The 19474-nt window shown below is 36.7% G+C and overlaps 1 protein-coding gene across 2 annotated transcripts in view; it reads right to left on the minus strand.

Annotated features, from left to right (window-relative positions):
- Positions 1-19474, minus strand: part of LOC101739321 (serine/threonine-protein kinase 26) — a 91261-nt gene that overhangs the window by 43650 nt on the left and 28137 nt on the right. The gene's annotated exons all lie outside the window — the stretch shown is intronic.

Consider the following 19474-nt stretch of genomic DNA (forward strand, 5'->3'; position numbering starts at 1 on the left):
AGAATAACAAACAAATAAGAATGTAATGTCAGGAATTATTTTTAAAATCCTCATCGTTGATCTTTATTTTTAGCCAGCTTCAATAAAGTTGAAGGTTCTCTATAAGGCTGTATTGTTTCTGAGTTATTTCTCTAAGAACATTTATTTGTAGGTGAATCGGGCTTCTTATGTGGTCCCATTAAAATTTTATCAAAACCTGTTCTGTAATTTTTCAGTTATCCTTATTTTTCGACTAAATTAATGATAATCTCATTTTATTTTATTGAAGTTGGGTTTTTTTTGGTTATTTTTATTTTATTATAACTATCATAATTATAATTAGAGATAAGCAATTTATTTGGAAGTAAAGTATCTACAGAGATATATTTTTTTATACTCCCAAGATTTTTTTAAATCCAAATATTAACTGTTCTATTTTTTAACCATATACAAAAACGTGCAAACTGATTTGTATGCGAGACATACTACCACAAACCGGATAACTACACAAATCTGCGGGCGGTGCCGTCGTATTATGATAAACGATTCGATTAAATCCCACCCGCATCGTATTTAGGCTATTCGATTACAGTGTCATATCTTTATATACGGGAAACTACACGCGCATACACAACGATCGATATGGGCCACTTTTAAATCGATAACAACGTCATTCGTCGCGTAACTCTAAATACTTAAATACAGGGTGAAGATATTCAGTCCCGATGTAATTCTAATAAGAATAATAACCTAACAAAAACCGTAAATAAAAATTGAGAACAATATATCGTTTTTCTTAGCCGAACAGAACAATAAACTGTGTTTGAGATAATATCATAAAACAAATCATTTATTTTCATATTCAGAGACGTATAACACATGCTGTCATCCGAATATGTCATCATTGTCATCGAGAGACACGTTGACGGTAAACAATAATCTGTGTGATTCACTCCGATAATAATGAGATTGTTTGTATACAAAATTCAAAACATTGCATGCAATAATGTATGACATATGACTTTGGTTCTGAATATTAAATACGAAAAACATATTGGTCTCATTAATAAACGTGGTCCAGCAAAGAATACTTACACAACGTAACGTGATATAAAACGTAGGCAAAGTACCAATCACTCTGTCTTTTACATTGGCAGTTACATTTTTTTTATTACTTTTAACTGTACTTACTAAAACCCAAAAAACACGTAGGTGAAAAAAACACTAACAAATGTTTACTGCACAACTTAACGGGTGGTTGTATTATGCCAATTCCTTACGAACAATTATAGATAAAGCACCAACTTTAAGTACACTCCACTAAAAAGACCAAATAACCAAACCTAGCTACCGGTCATAGAGGGTATTGTGAGCCCGCAAGGATATCAATCATAAAAATCGATCTTCGCCAAAATTAAGTACAGAACGTTGAAGGAATTCAAATAACCTGGCCGCGATTTCGTTTCCATAATGACAATCCCGAACGTGGTCCTTATAAGAAATGCACTGTAGCGTTTCAAAGAATATGAACGTAAGTATAACGGTATCTTAAATACTGCGCAGTCATTTGCATAAAACGATATAGATGCACTGAATCAAAACGATAGTGAGATGCCATTAGCTTGTCGAATAAAATTCAATTCTTTTGCGATTGTACAACGAAATCGTTTGTGAAAATATACCTTTCTATTCATCACAATAGCTCCCATCAATAATTACAAACTTTTTCAAGAATTTAGCACAGAAAATTGTGATTTTAGTCTGTATTGCACACTAGTTTCGTAAATAGCTTTGAGTTTTATAATTTTTATTATTATTTTATTTTTACTTCTGTTACAATTACTTTCACAACATTAACTGCACGCAGAATTCTTGGTTCGGAAATCTAGTAAGGAAACATGATGTGTATGGCCAAATTTTATGAATACTAGTTGACCCGGAAGACTTCGTAGTGTCCCAATCGATAAATAAAAGACCTAAACTTTTGTATAAAATAAACTTAAAACAAACAAAAGGAATCCGTCCGACGTGGGACACATCTAAGGAAAAACAAAATTGTTATTTTTATTTAATTCCCAGCATTTTCATATTTATCTACCTTTTAAGCCTTCTCAGGACTTCCACAAATAATTCAATACCAAAATTAGCCAAATCGGTCCAGCCGTTCTCGAGTTTTAGTGAGACTAACGAACAGCAATTCATTTTTATATAATATATAGATAAAATAAAAATAACGGAGGCACACATAGAGCTGTCAATAAACACGATCTATAAGTGCAGTTGCCAAATCAGTTTGCGGTCTCTCGATCAATATCCGTTACCTTAAAAAAGCTTTTAGTACACAACAACACAAAACCATATCGAGTGCCAACTGCGAACACCAAAACCTACAGCCTGAACGAAGCTTCGGAATGCCTCTACGTGTATTATTAAAGCAAGAGCGTTTTATCATTGTAGTTGTAATATTGTCCTTGTTCACGTAAAACGATTAATACGTTGTTTTGCAAACAGCTATTGCGCGAACACCCAACAATACATATTATTAGATGGAGCATGAGGGCACAAGCGCAACGACTGCCTTGTTGCCTACCATCGTGTATACAACACATGCAAATCGTTTATTGACGCGACAATCAGATCGCAACAAGACCGGTCAACCGTTCTGCCATCCGGTCAATGACTCCAGCTCTGATGACACTGTTTAGAAATTACATTATAAAGTTAAACCCACAAAAAATACACACACAAAAACTGGTGGTTCTACATTAAATAAAGACAAAGTTTTTTACCAAACCGATGAAGACAAGTTTAAAAAGGCTTTAGATGTTGTTATAGCTGATAATGCAAAATTACTTTCGTAAAAACAAAATTAAAAGATATAGTCGGAGGCAGACGAATTCAGTGAAGCCCACGGACATTACTTTTTTATTGCCGCTGCTTTCCTTATGGCCTTAAGCCATTATAGCCCTTAAGTCTCAAATGCGTTAATATAGTGGCCACGCTGGCTATCCAGAAAACAACAAAATTATTTTAGAATCTAGCCACACGAGCTTACAAGATACCTGTACGCATAAATAGGGAATTTTGTAAGCATTTTAGAAAGTGTCAAGATACCACGGACAAACTAAGGCAAACTAAGGTAGTATTGTAAAGCGTAGTATTGTAAAGTATATTGTATCATTCTCTGGTCTCACTGCCCAAAACACGTTATTACGTATCCTCCCGATCTATTAACGGTGCTTTTAGGTACCACAAGTACCAGTCACCGTCCTCGTCGTCGTCGCTTATGACGAAGGGCTCGACGAGCAAATTAACCCACAGACACAGCCCACTGAGTTTCTCGCCAGATCTTCTCAGTAGGTCGCGTTTCCGATCTGGTGGTAGATTCTGCGAAGCACTGCTCTTGCTAGGGCCAGTGTTAGCAACACTCCGGTTTGAGCCCCATGAGCTCACCTACACGTTAGGGTGAAGCTGAAATAGACTCTCAAGGCTATCAGCATAGGTAGAAAAAAAGGTCTCACATTTTAATCTTGAATATAGATCACATAAAAATGACAGATTCCAAATTCAAATGTAATATTTAGTTTATTTTTAATTGTAACAGTATTTATGGCCAGACTAAGTATAATACTAAATTGTGTATTTTCATGTGTATTTATATATTATTACTTTACATGTATATTATATTGTGTGTAATGATGTGTATGTATGTATTTTACTATTTTATACATAGGTATATTAAATTGTAGTATGTTTATTTATGCAGAAAAAGTGATATGTAATCTATATAAGTACCTATATTTAACATTGTGTATTCTATAATAGTGAGATGTTATTTTAAGGAACATTTTTGTTTTGAGTTTGTTCTTTTTTTTGTTTTGTTGTTGTTGTTTGTTATTCTTTTGTTAATGCACCTACCATGCATTATCTCTGCACCACCCTATGGTCGACTGGAAGAGAATGCCCATGGCATTAAGTCCGCCTGTGTACAAGTTTTATTTTGTGCATAAAGTATAAATAAATAAATATAGGTGTAACTTTATTTTTGTTCAAAACCATGCAGTGACTCCTTGGTTCGATTCTTTCTTATAATAACCAAAACAAACTATTTCATGCAAAGAATTAAGAATAGTTAAACGTAACGGAAAGGATACACCTGCTTTCCAAATGTACCGTTGGAAACTTCCATTACGCATTAAGAGCAAATGGCATACGTGATGCTACACAGTTTAAATACTTTAACATAAACACAAATGTAGTATTGTGACCTGACCTAGTTATTTGTAAAATTGAAACGGCTTTGATACATCCGCCGTGTAGGATAATTTGAGTCCCTCGTAAACAGGCACTTCATCAACGCGTCATTCCAGACGAAAACATTGGCAGACCCCTATGCGCAGATGGAGGGACATGGCTACAATGGATCATTTCCGCAAGTTGACGCCCCGTAATGTCTCTGAATGGATGGACCTTTTAGTATAATTTGAAATAACAGAAAAACGCACAATATAACGCGAGAAAATACCGAAAATCGTTCCGCATTATAAATGGAATACGATCGCCCCCTTGCGTGTATTAAAACGCTAATAACGAATGAGAATCCGGATGCCCATTAATAGCCCTGTTTGCTCCGGAAGATCCGAGGAGCTTCACCGTCGGCAATGTTGATTTTTTTCTTGTGCCTTCGTCGAGCCAAACAAAGAGGCGGAACAAAACGGAGAGAGCGGTCTTTTGTGCGGCCTACGTTGAGTGCGACAGCACTTACCTCTCTTCTTACATGGCGTCTACAACGTCCTTAACGCTGAGACGCTGTCGTCTGTATGAAACATGAGTCAACTTTTCAATTGTAACTAAAATTCTGAATGACTTGTTACTGTATGGTACTCATACAGTGATAAAAAAATCATCTTAAAATTTAAATGTTATGTTTAATACAATACAATTTACGAGTGATAAAAATAAAATAGATTATATTATAATGCAATTCTGGTCCGCTGCACCGAGGAGGGGAAACGGCATGTTTTCTTGCATACTGTTTTATTGATTTGCCCTAATTACCGTTCGCATTAATGTCGTTAACCACCTACTCCTTTCATAAACTATGCATATGCATAAAGAGTTAAAGCAAATACCAAAAAACCAGTCCGGACTGTCATATTCTAGGCATATTTTATAAGTATTCGGAAAGTTTAGATATTAGTTGTCTTGAGAGGACATTGGCTATCCTTGCATTTGTCAACTGCACGGTTATCAAAACATACATATACATAGTCGTATATATAAAATTAAACCGACAGAATGAGCAAAAAGTAAAAAAAATCTGTGACATCTTCTATTTTTGGACAATTTGCATCGGTAACGGAATTCGAATCAGGCTGCAATTCAGACTTTTACTGACAAGTAAACGAATGATTGTATTGTATACTTTAGAAAAAGCTTTTGTGAATCAAACACATGGTCGCGATACGGCAGCGGCAAACTGGAAATTCTACATTAATTTCATTGGACTTCTTGTGCAAAGCCATACACGATACTGTAGCAAAAACTTGCACTGCGACAGGTGGTACAACATGGTGGTCTTGTGTAACAGTACACATATGTAGTGCATACATGTCGAGCCGGTTCTGCGATGCACCATTTGTAACTGAAAGGTACCTTCCAATTATTTACTTTCGTTAGTGAGCTAAGAGCATCGACCTCAATGACACGCTTGTATCCTGCTCCTCGTTCAATTAATTCGGTTGAATTTATAGCTTTTACAAGGCCGACACAGGATAACGAACCCGATCCGAGATGGTAAGTTACGAAACTGTTTTTTTTTTAAAACATTAGTTTCCCTAAGCAACTTTGAGCCACAGAAGCTAGATTATTATACTTAAGATTATTTGTCAAATCTTTATCATAAGATAAAGCCGAATAGAACCAAAACATTTTTGAAGTATTTATAATTTCTAAAATAAAATTGACAGATCAAAACGACATAGTAAAAGGTATAATACAGTAAAATTGGACGATACCAATATATTCTGATAACGCAAGAACACAAAAGAAAACTGTATAAAAATTGGAGATACTGGTGGTAGGACGTTTTGCGAGTCCGCACGGGTAGGTACCACCACCATGCCTCTTTCTGCCGTGAAGCAGTAATGCGTTTCGATTTGAAGGGCGAGGTAGCCGTTGTACCGTAAAAACTGAGACCTTAGTACTCATATCTTTTTTTTTTTTTTTTTTTTTTTTTTTTATTGCCCTTGTAGGCAGACGAGCATACGGCCCACCTGATGGTGAGTGGTTACCGTCGCCCATGGACTTCAGCAATGCCAGGGGCAGAGCCAAGCCGCTGCCTACCGCTTAATACTCTCCACAAGCCTCGTTTGAAGAAGGACATGTCATAGCGCTCAGGAAACACCGTGGAGGGGAGCTCATTCCATAGCCGGATGGTACGTGGCAAAAAAGATCTCTGGAAACGCACTGTGGATGACCGCAGTGGCTCCAGGTAGTATGGATGAACTCTACTCCGGTGGCGGGCGGTGCGATGGTAAAAACGAGATGCCGGTATCATCTCGAACAATTCCTCAGAGCACTCCCCATGTAACATACGGTACAAAATACAGAGGGAACCGAAGTCCCTCCGCAGACCCAGAGGCTCCAAACGATCCGTGAGAATGGGATTATCGACAATCCGAACGGCCCGCCTCTGTATGGAGTCAAATGGAAGAAGCTGGTATTTGGGAGCCCCGGCCCAGAGATGGGAGCAGTACTCCACGCGAGGCCGGACTTGTGCTTTATAAAGCAAAAGCCTTTGTCCAGGCGTGAAGTACCGCTTCGCTCTGTTGAGGACTCCCAGCATTTTGGACGCCAACTTGGCTTTGCCTTCCAAATGACTCCGAAACTGGACATCGCTCGAAATGTCGACCCCAAGTATCCCAATACTCTCGGAAGGTTGCAGGGATACTCCTTGGAATTGCGGCGCCATGACAAAGAGGTCCTTCTTCGCAGTGAACGCGCAAACTTGTGTCTTTATCGGGTTGAATTGAACCAAGTTCAATTCACCCCATTCGGAGACTCGCCCCAGAGAGTTCTCCACTTCAGACACAAGTTTTGATCGTCTCTCTTGCACCGCGCTCCGAGAGAGACTCTGATGGCCGATATATCGCGCATCCCCCGTGCTGTCATCCGCATAGCAATGCATGCCATCAATAGACAGCATGTCATTGATATACAGGATGAAAAGCGTGGGGGAGAGCACCGAACCTTGTGGAACGCCAGCGTTAATGGTCATGGTATCAGAGCAGTCACCGTCTACAACGACCGTGATGCTCCGCCCATCCAAAAAGCTAGCGATCCACTTGCAGAGTCCCTCGGGGATTCCGTAAGATGGTAGCTTCGATAGAAGTGCCCTATGCCAGACCCTGTCGAAGGCCTTCGCGATATCAAGGCTCACAGCAAGAGCCTCGCCCTTGCTCTCCAAGGCTTCAGCCCACCTGTGAGTAAGGTATACAAGAAGATCGCCAGCTGAGCGACCGTGACGGAAACCGTACTGTCGGTCACTGATCAGCTGGCGATCCTCAAGATACTTCAGGAGTTGTGTATTTATTATTCGCTCCATCACCTTGGAAAGCAAGGAAGTTATCGCGATAGGCCTATAGCTCGACGGGTCCGACCGGTCACCCTTCTTGGGGATAGGGTGGACGTGGGCGGTCTTCCATGAAGACGGAACCCTGTTAGCGCAATAAGAGAGGCGATACAAACGCGTTAGCGCAGGTGTCAGCTCAATCAATCAAGGTATGTATCTCAAGGTATGTGGCGGCATTTACGCTGTAGATGTTTATGGGCTCCGGTAACTACTTATCATCAGGTGAATCGTGAGCTCGTCCACCCACCTAAACAATAAAATAAAACGTATCTAATGTTTCTTTATTGAATATACATATTTTTAAACAAACCCGGTTCGAATTAAAGATATTATATTCTAAAAAATCTTGACGGATTTTGAAATGTCTCTAACTATAATAATACGCGTAATGATTAGGTATTTGTATAACAGCGGTCATTGTTCAACAAATAATCATCATTTGTACAACAATGAGCGTTCCAGAAATCTAAATTCCTATCATAAATTGAAATAACGGTCTCCGAGAGCCGTGTGTACAACAAAAAAAAAGCCATTGGATACAACATACGAGAACGACAACTCGCAATTTGGCATCGTATTAATTGAATCGCTTCGGGCGAGAGCAGGTCCGTTTCTACTTATCGATTACGTACAGGTGCAATACAAAAATAAAGGTTATCTTTGCAAAGCCGTTCAACTTTTTTTTATTGCCTTTGTAGGCAGACTAACATACGGCCCACCTGATGGTGAATGGTTACCGTCGCCCATAGACTTCAGCAATGCCAGGGGCAGAACCAAGCCGCTGCCTAAAAACAACTTAGTTTTTAAAGAAAACCGATCAACCGCTATTATTTCGGTAAAGCTAGGTGGCAATTTTTTTGTGCCATTAGGATATTAAACAAATCGTTTTTTTTTTTTTATCACCCGAGCTGTAAGATAATCGCCGACACTATCACGAAAATATTTGTAGAATGTACAAAAACATAAGCGTCAGCGGAAAATTCAACTATTTCTATGATAACGAAAGATTAATCATGATTGTACTTATAGCCATAATCGCATAATCCGTTTCCGTCGAAACGAAAATAAAACACGAAACAATCGTAAGGTGATTTAATGCTTTTATCTTCAAAACTTATTTTAATTATCATAAAGGGAAATAACCTTTATTGAATAATTTATTTAAAAATTCTTAAATACGAGTAAACACCGTGGTAGTATGAATAGCGAAAATTCCATAAGCAATCTCAGTAATCTTTATATTAATACGTGAAGCAAAAACTTTGTATCCCTTTTTACGAAAATTGCGCGGACGAAGGAGTATAAAATTTTCCACACTTATAGAGAATATAGAGGAGGAGTGCAGAATGCTAAATTTTTTTTTTAAATAATGCATAAAAAATACTTTAAATCAATAAAGAAAACATTACACACACTGCCATGTATTTGACACACGCATATGTATTTGTTTATTATCAAACTTTAGTTAATGCCTAAAGTCTGTGGTCATATTGAGAATAGATTAAATATTGTTTGTCATTATTAATATTTTTTATAGAGTAGCCTTGGCGAAATTTGTGTTATAGAAGTATAAAATACAATCATAATGGTGTACAAACTTATTATACAATTCCAATTAGTTATAGTCGAATTTCGACTACTGCGGGACCTCTAGTCTAAGTAGTTGCATAAAAGAGGTTACGAGTTCACAATACTGAGTTCACAATACAGAAATAATAAATAAGTATTCAAATCGAACGAGACAATATTTGTAAATAGTAAAACGTTCACACTGTGATACATTCATATATCTTTTACTGGACAGGTTTGCATTATTGATAACTCTACTTGATGATTGAAAAAAAAAAACCTTTATTACGACCAAAAATTCAAGACACATTTTCCTTAATTTGAATTATTTAACACCGCGAGAGCTCAGGGATAGATGCGAATCTCAAATGCATCCATCAAGTTAAGTGAACGGTGAAAGCTAAAATCAATTAGTCAACCCCCTCAATTAGGTCAATGAGATTAACCGATTTCTAGCGGGTCATAGTTTAATTACGAAGGGTACCATAAAGTAGCAGCTTAGCTTAGTAATACAATCGTAAATGACTACGCGGAGAAAACCTGTGGACTGATGCTCCAAAATATCGATTGCTCCCGTTCCAAACAATGACGACCCATTCGAATCGTTGATGATCGCGATCTCACAGATTGTTTAGACTCCCTGAGTATGTAGAGAAACTTGGATACCTAAAGATATAATGGAGATATGTAGTACCTTTTTTATTTTTTTATTGCTTAGATGGATGGACGAGCTCACAGCCCACCTGGTGATAAGTGGTTACTGGAGCCCATAGACATCTACAACGTAAACGCGCCACCCACCTCGAGATATAAGTTCTAAGATCTCAGTATAGTTACAACGGCTACCCCACCCTTCGAACCGAAACGCATTACTACTTCACGGCGGAAATAGGCGGGGTGGTGGTACCTACCCGTGCGGACTCCCAAGAGGTCCTACCACCTACATTTGTCTTAATCATCAAACTAACTACCAAAGAAGTAGAAGTACACCCTGTAATCTGGTATCACCCAGCTCTAATCTATTCCATTTTCAGCGATCTTAACTGACACCTATGTACGTATAAAAATTATAATGAATTTCCCCTATGCAATTTATGTAACGGTACGACACTTAAAACAAGCCTAAAGCCTTAAGAGAGAATTTTATAGTAAGCAGAGGCGTACCAATGCCTTTAGCATTGTCAGTGTTATGTGTACTGTCTTAAGAGTGACTCAAGGTTTTACCGAAACTATTCTACTCGCTGATAGATTTCATTATATTGGTACGCTTTATAGGACATAAATGGAAAAATAAAATATGTAACATCACAATACAGTGAACAGGCAATCTTATTGCGAATACAGATGTCTCCTTTCTCACGTTCTTTCTCTTTCTCTCCCTCTCTCAAAGAATACTATTATTCAGTGGTATCAAAAAAAAGGAAACCAAAAGGTTTTATGTAAAGCTGCGTGCCATTACACTCGAGTATCGTCATAAAATCTTTACACTTAAAACAGGACTAAAGTTGAAATTACACTTCAGAAACACGTTTTCCCCGAATATTTTTTATTTTTTATAGAAAATAAAGCCAAGGATTGAACCCGAAATTACCGCGATTCCTGTTTCGACCTGAAAAATGTTGCCTACGCTCTTAGCTATAACAAAAAAGGTCTAATAAGCTCCAATTTTCTCGCTGGAAACATATCTAAACGACGAGATAGGGCTTCCTTTGTACACATTGCAATGACGCAACCGGGTTGAGGGTTTACGAGGATTAAGGGGAAAACGCTTAGGCGGGGGACATCACGGTATAAAGATAATATTACCCAAAATATCCGACGGACCGTAACAGTGGCAACGTAAGAGTTTGAGAAATATACCACACAGTTTTTACATATTTCTTTTAAAATATATTATATGGTAGACAAAGATCCACCTGGTGTTGAGGCGGTTAATGGATTCGTGAATATCTCGACCCATCTTAAGCTACCTTTTTTACTGGTGGTATGATCTCTTGTGAGTCTGCACGGGTAGGTACCACCACTCCGCCTATTTCTGCCGTGAAGCAGTAATGCGTTTCGGTTTGAAGGGTGGGGCAGCCGTTGTAACTATACTGAGATCTTAGAACTTATGTCTCAAGGTGGGTGGCGCATTTACGTTGTAGATGTCTATAGGCTCCAGTAACCACTTAACATCAGGTGGGCTGTGAGCTAGTCCACCCACCTAAGCAATAAAAAAAAACCTATTGGGTAACAATAGACTTAGTTAAGTTTTTAATCTAATATGATACGCAAACATTATAAATAAACAAACAAACAAACAAACAAACAAACAAGGCAAGACGAGACCGCACTGTACCATTTTCTTTATCCCTCAACCGATCTTTTTGCTGAGTACTGACGAGATATAGACAGTTCAATAAAAGATAATTCGAGTATCTTTTATATTTTGATAATATAATAATAGATATAATAACAGAAAATGTAATACAAAAAAATGAATCTTAAAGTGTCGGTGAATGCGGTCGAATTTCGACCATTGGGCGAATATTAGTTTTAATAAAACTAGTGTAATAAAACAGATAAAGTTCTAAAGCGGATCGCATGATCTGCTCGCTTCAGAAATAGAGATAGGACGGCGGCATTTACCCAAAGCATCACGCGATTAATAACGTGTATTTATAAAAATTTCCTTATATTACAATAACTATATAAAATAGTAACAATTGTAAGTAGGCAACAATTGCGTTTATCAATTTTATAATATCATTAAGCCGTAAAACTATCGAATTACACATTAAATGATTGTAATAAAATTAACTAGTCGCCATTTGAAAAATGATAAAAGTATATAAATAAATAAAACTATACTGAGACCTTAGAACTTATATCTCAAGGTGGGTGGCGCATTTACGTTGTGGATGTCTATGGGCAATGTCAAATTCGTGCACAAGGCTTATGGTTAGGTTTTTAAAATTGTAATCACTTTTCTCTTTAAATAATAAGTTTAATTTTAATCATTCAATGTGTGTTAGTCCTCTGATTACAAACCAAGTCATAATCAAGAAAAACAGAATATTAAAAAAAATGTTACCTTAAAGATATGGGAAATTTTAACATTTCTATCAAAGCAATGAAATAGTACTCATTAAATAATTTATAATCTATACATATAAATGAAATTGGAGTGTCTGTTTGTAATATTAAAATAACCGCTTTTTACTACATGCATATGAATATATATACGGTACATACACCAAAACAACATTTTTTACAATTTTTGTCTGTCTGTCTGTTTGTTCCGACTAATCTCTGTAACGGCTGGACCGATTTTGACGAGACTTTCACTAATAGGTAGCTGATGATATAAGGATTAGGCTACTTTTTTAGACTAGCTTCGCCCCGCGGCGTCACCCGCGGTACGACAATAGCCGCGGGACTCAGCTATCAATAATAACACATATATCTTAATCATTTAATTTAAAGTAAAACATCGTCCACAAACACCTATAAGAAGCAAATAAATCTTAAAACGACACGCTGTTTACGGGCGTTCATTTGGGTTGCATCATCCTAAATTAGGACCGCCATTAGTCATTGAAAATCACTCTTCCGAAGGGAGGGCGGCAAATCAAAACGTAATTTGGTAAAAAGCGAGGAAATACGTCGACAAATTGTATAAAAGCTAACGAGTGAATGGCGCTAATGGAATTAATTTATGATGGCAGGCAATATTCAACAGAGACTAGGTGTTATAATTGTCAGCAATTTACAAAATCTATTTTATTACATGCACAGCGATTGAAGTTGGGCAAAAGTGAGCTTGTCGTACGAACAGTCAATTCTACGTTTATGTGCATTTATATTCTTAAAGTAACAACAATATAAAATTAAATATCTTCTATATATTAATACGTGAAGTAAAAACATTGTATCCCTTTTTACGAAAATTGCGCGGACGGAGGAGTATGAAATTTTCCACACTTATAGAGAATACAGAGAAGAAGTGCACAATGCTAATATTTTTTTAAAAGAATGCATAAAAGATACATTAAATCAATAAAGAAAACATTACACACACTACATACCATGTATTTGACGCACACACGCATGTATACTATTTATTGTCAAACTTTTGTTCTTGACGTCTGTGTCAAATTGAGAATAGATTAAATATTGTTTGTCTTTATTAATATTTTTTATAGTGTAGCCTTGGCGAAATTTGTGATTATAGAAGTATAAAATACAATTATAATAGTGTACAAACTTACAATTCCAGTTATAGTCGAATTTCGACTACTGCGAGGCCTCTAGTAAAATTAAATGTTTATTTTTCAACTCCACATTCCACATTGTTTTTCTTTTTTTTTTTTGGTTCGAGATCAATCGAAAGACGAATCAAATGAGAGATTTCCTTTTGTCAGTTAATATAATTTATTCTTTGTAAGCCGTTTACTCAATACAAGATACCATCTAAATGTCAACAAAAAACCAATAAGATGAAAGTTATTGAACCCTGAAGAGAAAAGAAAACAAACTTGTGCGACGAGACACAGCTTGGTACTAACTTAATTTCGTTGGAAACATAAACTTGACTACATCCTATTGAACACGGTGATATTAATAATAACTGACTTGTGCAAAGCATTTACAAAGTCATTGCTTCGGTTCGTACGTAATTGTTTCAAGATTTATAATGGTCTTTTTTTTATGAAACAATCAGAGACCTTAACTTTCTACTCAATTATGAAGTGTAAATCGATTTGAATAGAACAATCCAATAAGTAAATTGTAAGCTTTGGAACTTAACCTTCTAAGTTCAGAAACGATTCGGGTCCCTCCTATGCCGTCACCGCGCCCGGTCCGCATTGCAGTCAAAATAAAGGACGGACTGAATCTCACTGAGAATACATACAAAACAAAAGTTCTTCATCATATCCACAATCATATCAAACATGTCGTAGTATTAACCGGTAGGCAGCGGCTTATCTCTGCCCCTGGCATTGCTGAAGTCCATGGGCGACGGTAACCATTCACCATCAGTTGGGCCGTATGCTTGTCTGTCTACAAAGGCAATAAAAAAATGTCATATTTATTATATAATTTAGCTTGTTCATCTCTCTGTGAGTCGTGAAGTTCAGTATGCGGCCCTTTTGCTAGACAATCGCCCGTTTCGGGTCATTCCTTACGTGGCCAGTTCTATTATGGGACAGTTATGATTTGGTTTGTGAACCTTGACACCTGACACCACTCGAAGGAAGGTCACGGCGTGGCGGCGGCGCTAATGCGTTTAGTGTATAGGTACTTATAATAAGTAAAGCATTTTACAGTCATCATAAGATCAGATAGGTGATCCAGTATTAATTAGTGTAGATTAGTCAGAGTAACATGTAATAAATATTGTGAACACGAATAGAAACTAACGATATTTTTTAAATCTTTCTTAAAAACCATTTATGATCATAGAATAAATTAAGTAGATAGAAACATTTATTTTCAATATGAAACAATTATGCACGACATTAAAAAATGTCGGAATTAACGGCACCTTGACATTTATTTTTAAAGGCAAATATGCTGTTTCTTTTATATAAATTTCTTAATACGACGGATCGTAACTATCAAAATACTTAAGAAATTAATTGGGACATGACTGAAAAAAAACAGATTACAGCGCAAAACTGCCTTTTAATTGCACCAATTTTACTGGTGGTAGGACCTCTTGTGAGTCCGCACGGATAGGTACCACCGCCCTGCCTATTTCTGCCGTGAAGCAGTAACGCGTTTCGGTTTGAAGGGTGGGGCAGCCGTTGTAACTATACTGAGACCTTAGAACTTATGTCTCAAGGTGGGTGGCGCATTTGCATTGTAGATGTCTATGGGCTCCAGTAACCACTTAACACCAGGTGGGCTGTGAGCTCGTCCACCCATCTAAGCAATAAAAAAAAAAACCTGGAAACATAAGATGATACGATCTTGACATTTTCCCTTTGCCAAAGGCAGACGTTTGGTGAGTCATCGGTGCGGCGTCCTTCACCTCTGTCCGCCCATTCCGTCATACATCCGCATTCGGAATTATGCCCACGAAAACCCTCTCTCTACACACGAGCTCAACTTATCCACGTCACATTTAATTTCATTCATCACACTGACGTAAACCGGTCGATGATCCAACCAAAGATTTTGAGAACGTTTCAGAACTTCGTCCATGAGAACTTGGATCATAAATATATCTTTCGTTTTTAGTATTATTATTAATCACATCAATATTACTGCACCATTGCGATGATTACCAAGTGTATTTAATTTTTTTTATTGCTAAGATAGAATGACGAGCACACGGACTATCTGGTGTTAAGTGGTTAACCACGTTAATGCCGCCACTCACCTTGACACGATTTTTAAGTCTCCGTTATTACAGTACAGCGATTGCCCCCCAAAAAACTTAACGGCTTTACTGCTTCACGGCAGAAATAGGTAGGACGGTGGTACCAATCCGTGCGGGCTCACAAGGCACCTAACGATCAGTAAAAAATATTACACTATGTTATTTATTCCTTCACCGTCAAAGTATTTTTTTTAAGTACGTATTCTATACTATAATATTATAAAGAGGAAAGATTTGTTTGTTTGTTTGTTTCGAATAGGCTCCGAAACTACTGGACCGATTTGAAAAATTCTTTTTCCATTAGAAGCCGACATTGTCCCTGATGAACATAGGCTACTTTTTTAAAAAAAAAAAAATATTTTATTTTTTTGGTTTCATGTGTGTTTTAATGTTTCCGAAGCGAAGCGAGGGCGGGTCGCTATTTATTATAAAAAAGTTACTGCCTGCGGGATCCGAACACCGGAACAGTCTCATCGCTCAATACAAATGTAGCGGGCGTCGTATCATTTAGGCCACGACGATTTCAAGCTATTGACGATTTTTTTTTATCGGATATAGTTGAATGCTAGTAACGTCTACATTTATGGCTATACATATTGCAATAGTGCTAGTATTATCTAACGATGATTTTTTTTAAATTCCATATTGTTATTAATAAATATAGCACTCAATGTTTTACTGTAAAGGTACTGCTATAAATACATATTACTTTACCAAGACCATGATTGCTTGCTTAATACGTACAAAATTTAATGCAAACAGACATCTAAATTAATTTAATTAAAAATTAAACATAGTAGTATGTTTATAAGAGTGCTTAAATGTGTTGTAATTAAAACGCTCTTTTCGCAGAACCAATTTTATTAAAATTGTGAATGTTGCAATATAAATTGTTTGCTATCTTTAGCCGTCGAGTAAAACGATTTTCGCGATCAAACAGATCAGAGTAAATAATGAGGCAATCAATGTTATGTCAGGCATACGTCGTCGGACGGTTAATCATTCCAAGGAAATAAAAAATCTCCGTGTAAACTTCAGTGTCCGGTGGTAAAAGTAAATTTAAAAAATGTTTGGTTCTTTATGGGGCATCATATTTCACATGGCTAAATAAATTTAATTTTAAGATTAATATTTTCCCCAGTAGGTATTAGGTTATTATACCAAACTGGACCAAAACCTTGGACTCAAAAGACGAAAGTCACGGGACGGCAGTTTCTGGTTCTCACTCGTTCTTAAAATGTTGGAAATTATAAAACATAGAATAAACATGACAATATATAGCAAAAGTAATTGCTATATAATTGTCTCAAATATAATTGTCTAAAATTAACAACAAAAAACCATAGAAAAATACTGAAGCCACTTTATTAATAATTATTATTATTGTGCGCATACTTTTCATAACTCGCGCATATGTCAAAACTTTGTATTCGTGAGTCTGACGCCCGTAACATGTTTACACAAAATTATAATTCAACCGAATTTAGCAACTTTGACGCGGTCTGTTTGCTGAACGAAATAATAAACAAAAAAAAAAATGAAATTCAAATATGACGACAAGTCAACTATGAAATTATTTCTTAATGTAGAAATTTTAAATGTCTGTTTTAGTACAGCTGCTTAAAGATAAATATAATAGCGTATTGCAGCGTATAGCGTATTATAGTGGGCGTGTAAAGAACACGTTGCATCGTATTTTGTAAGGCATGTATAACGACAGCTTTGGAAAGTATGTCAAGATTGCAATAGGCAACGCATTTACAGCAGCCGACACGATGCGTCATACTGAAAACAACAAATTATGAAGTTTTGACAAGTGATGGAGTTATGTCTATGGAATGCGATCTCTAGTCAAATTTTAAGTCTTAATTTTAAAATTGTTCCTGAAAAATTATCTTTTCGTATATATATATAGGTGTTAATCTTTGATTTTGTTCTACAAGAGCCTTGATCGATCTTTCATTACAAAATAAAGACTGACTTGTTGAACAGCCAACGTTCTAGCGTAATAAAGATGTATTTTCAATTTTTAAAAAAACCTGAAGTGATGTTAAGAACTGGCAGAATGATATGGCTATTGGAACGATTTCATTACGATCGACGAGAGAAAAAACATTATTGAATATCCACATTGTTATGAAGTGTGCTTGACGAATTGTTTGGTGGTTTAAAAACGCGAAACAGAGGAAAAATTAATTAACTTTTACTACAGCTAATCGTATAAAAACTGCGAAACTCGGCTTTTACTTATTTAATCAATTATATTTTTTAAGTTTTTTTAGCATGTGTACCATACCATTCATATACTTTTTTATTGTACTGCCTTTAATATTGTTTAATGAAATGTTTGATAATTCAGAGGCGCGGTGGACTGAATTGATTAACATTTTTAATGAATCACTGAAACATTTTCGATGTTCTGAACTCCAGTGAAGACTTATACAAAAAGACTTAGAAACGCTTTCCATTATCAAACGCAATCAACATTTTATTGTTTCCAAATTTGTTCTTGTCGAGAAACGTCTACATATCGACGCTTGAAAGGCAAACGTGACAAAGCGACAATGCGTGAACTTTACAGTAGACTAATTTAAAGTTGAAATACCTGAATAAAAGTTATATTTTAAAGAATCTAGCTGTAGGGTTGAAATTATCTTAATAGACTTAGAAATATATATTTTTTGCGCATCGAATATGGTTATTGCCTATCATTTATGTATAAAGCAGTTATTGTCGCTTAGTCACGTTTGCCTTTCAAGCGTCGATATAATAGTTAGGTACTCATAGAAGAGAATGGCAATACATTGATTGATGAACTTTGTCAATGAAATTATTACCTGAGTGTTCAACGATTTGAGCGTTCCATCAGATACGGATCGTTTGGCAGGGGGATACTTTTTAATTCATCTTACATCGATGATTTTTTGTTTCTTTCATATGTATACGAAAGCCGTGTAACAATCACACGAACACGAAACATAAATTCGAAAGTAAATCATCGTAATGAACCTAGATTATAAGGAACCGGTTCCGTATTCGCATCGTTCTGACCTCAAAGACTTCGTGACGGGCATCAGCCAGGTAATAAAGCACGCGAACAAATTACACGATCGGGTGAACGTTCCATTGCGACTGCAAGTTACAAATTTCGTGACATTCAAATATACGTTGCGTAACGAACATAGTACAATAAGTTAAATTGTGCCACAGTTAATTTCAAGCATGCATACGCAAATTGGCTGTCGCAATACGAAAAAAAAAAAACTTATTACCTACTGTCACGACATTATAAACGTATCATTACAAGCGATTGTGCCGCCAAGCGCAATTATAAGAGAGACAACGGAAAATCGAGAAGCAGTTATAAAACTACAGGTTAAAATCCCTGGTTATTAAATGGCCGCGCGACACTGCGGTGACGCTTTCTGTTATTCCATCTGGGTAAGTGGTAACAATACTACGAAGCTGTGAAGCTATTCAGCGCGTCACGGTTCCGAACAAGAGCAATGGAATCACGCAATATACAGAAAAAAAAAACAAATTTATATTCAGCAGCGAACCTACAAATTCGAACGGACGTGAGTGCGGATGTTATAGATAGCATTCAGAATACTACTACTCTTAATAGATGAAGTCCATTATTTGCGATCGTTGTCTCGTCTTCCACAAAAGCTCTGACGTAGATAACGAGACCTAACTTCGCAGACAGTGATTGATGCGGCTTCCTCGAGTCTGACACGATAAAACGTAATATATTCATAGAGGTAAATCTCGGCATGTGCTCCAATACGCACGTACATGTTATCGGTCTTCATAAAGGTAATAAACGTCGGCGTCAATGAATAACGAAGAACATCACCCGCATTAACTCGAACGATGAGTCCGATTTATCATCATGTCAAATTGTTTTACGCTAAGCAAAAACG

Source organism: Bombyx mori, chromosome 4 (assembly GCF_030269925.1).
Source record: "Bombyx mori chromosome 4, ASM3026992v2".
Taxonomy (NCBI): Eukaryota; Metazoa; Arthropoda; class Insecta; order Lepidoptera; family Bombycidae; genus Bombyx; species Bombyx mori.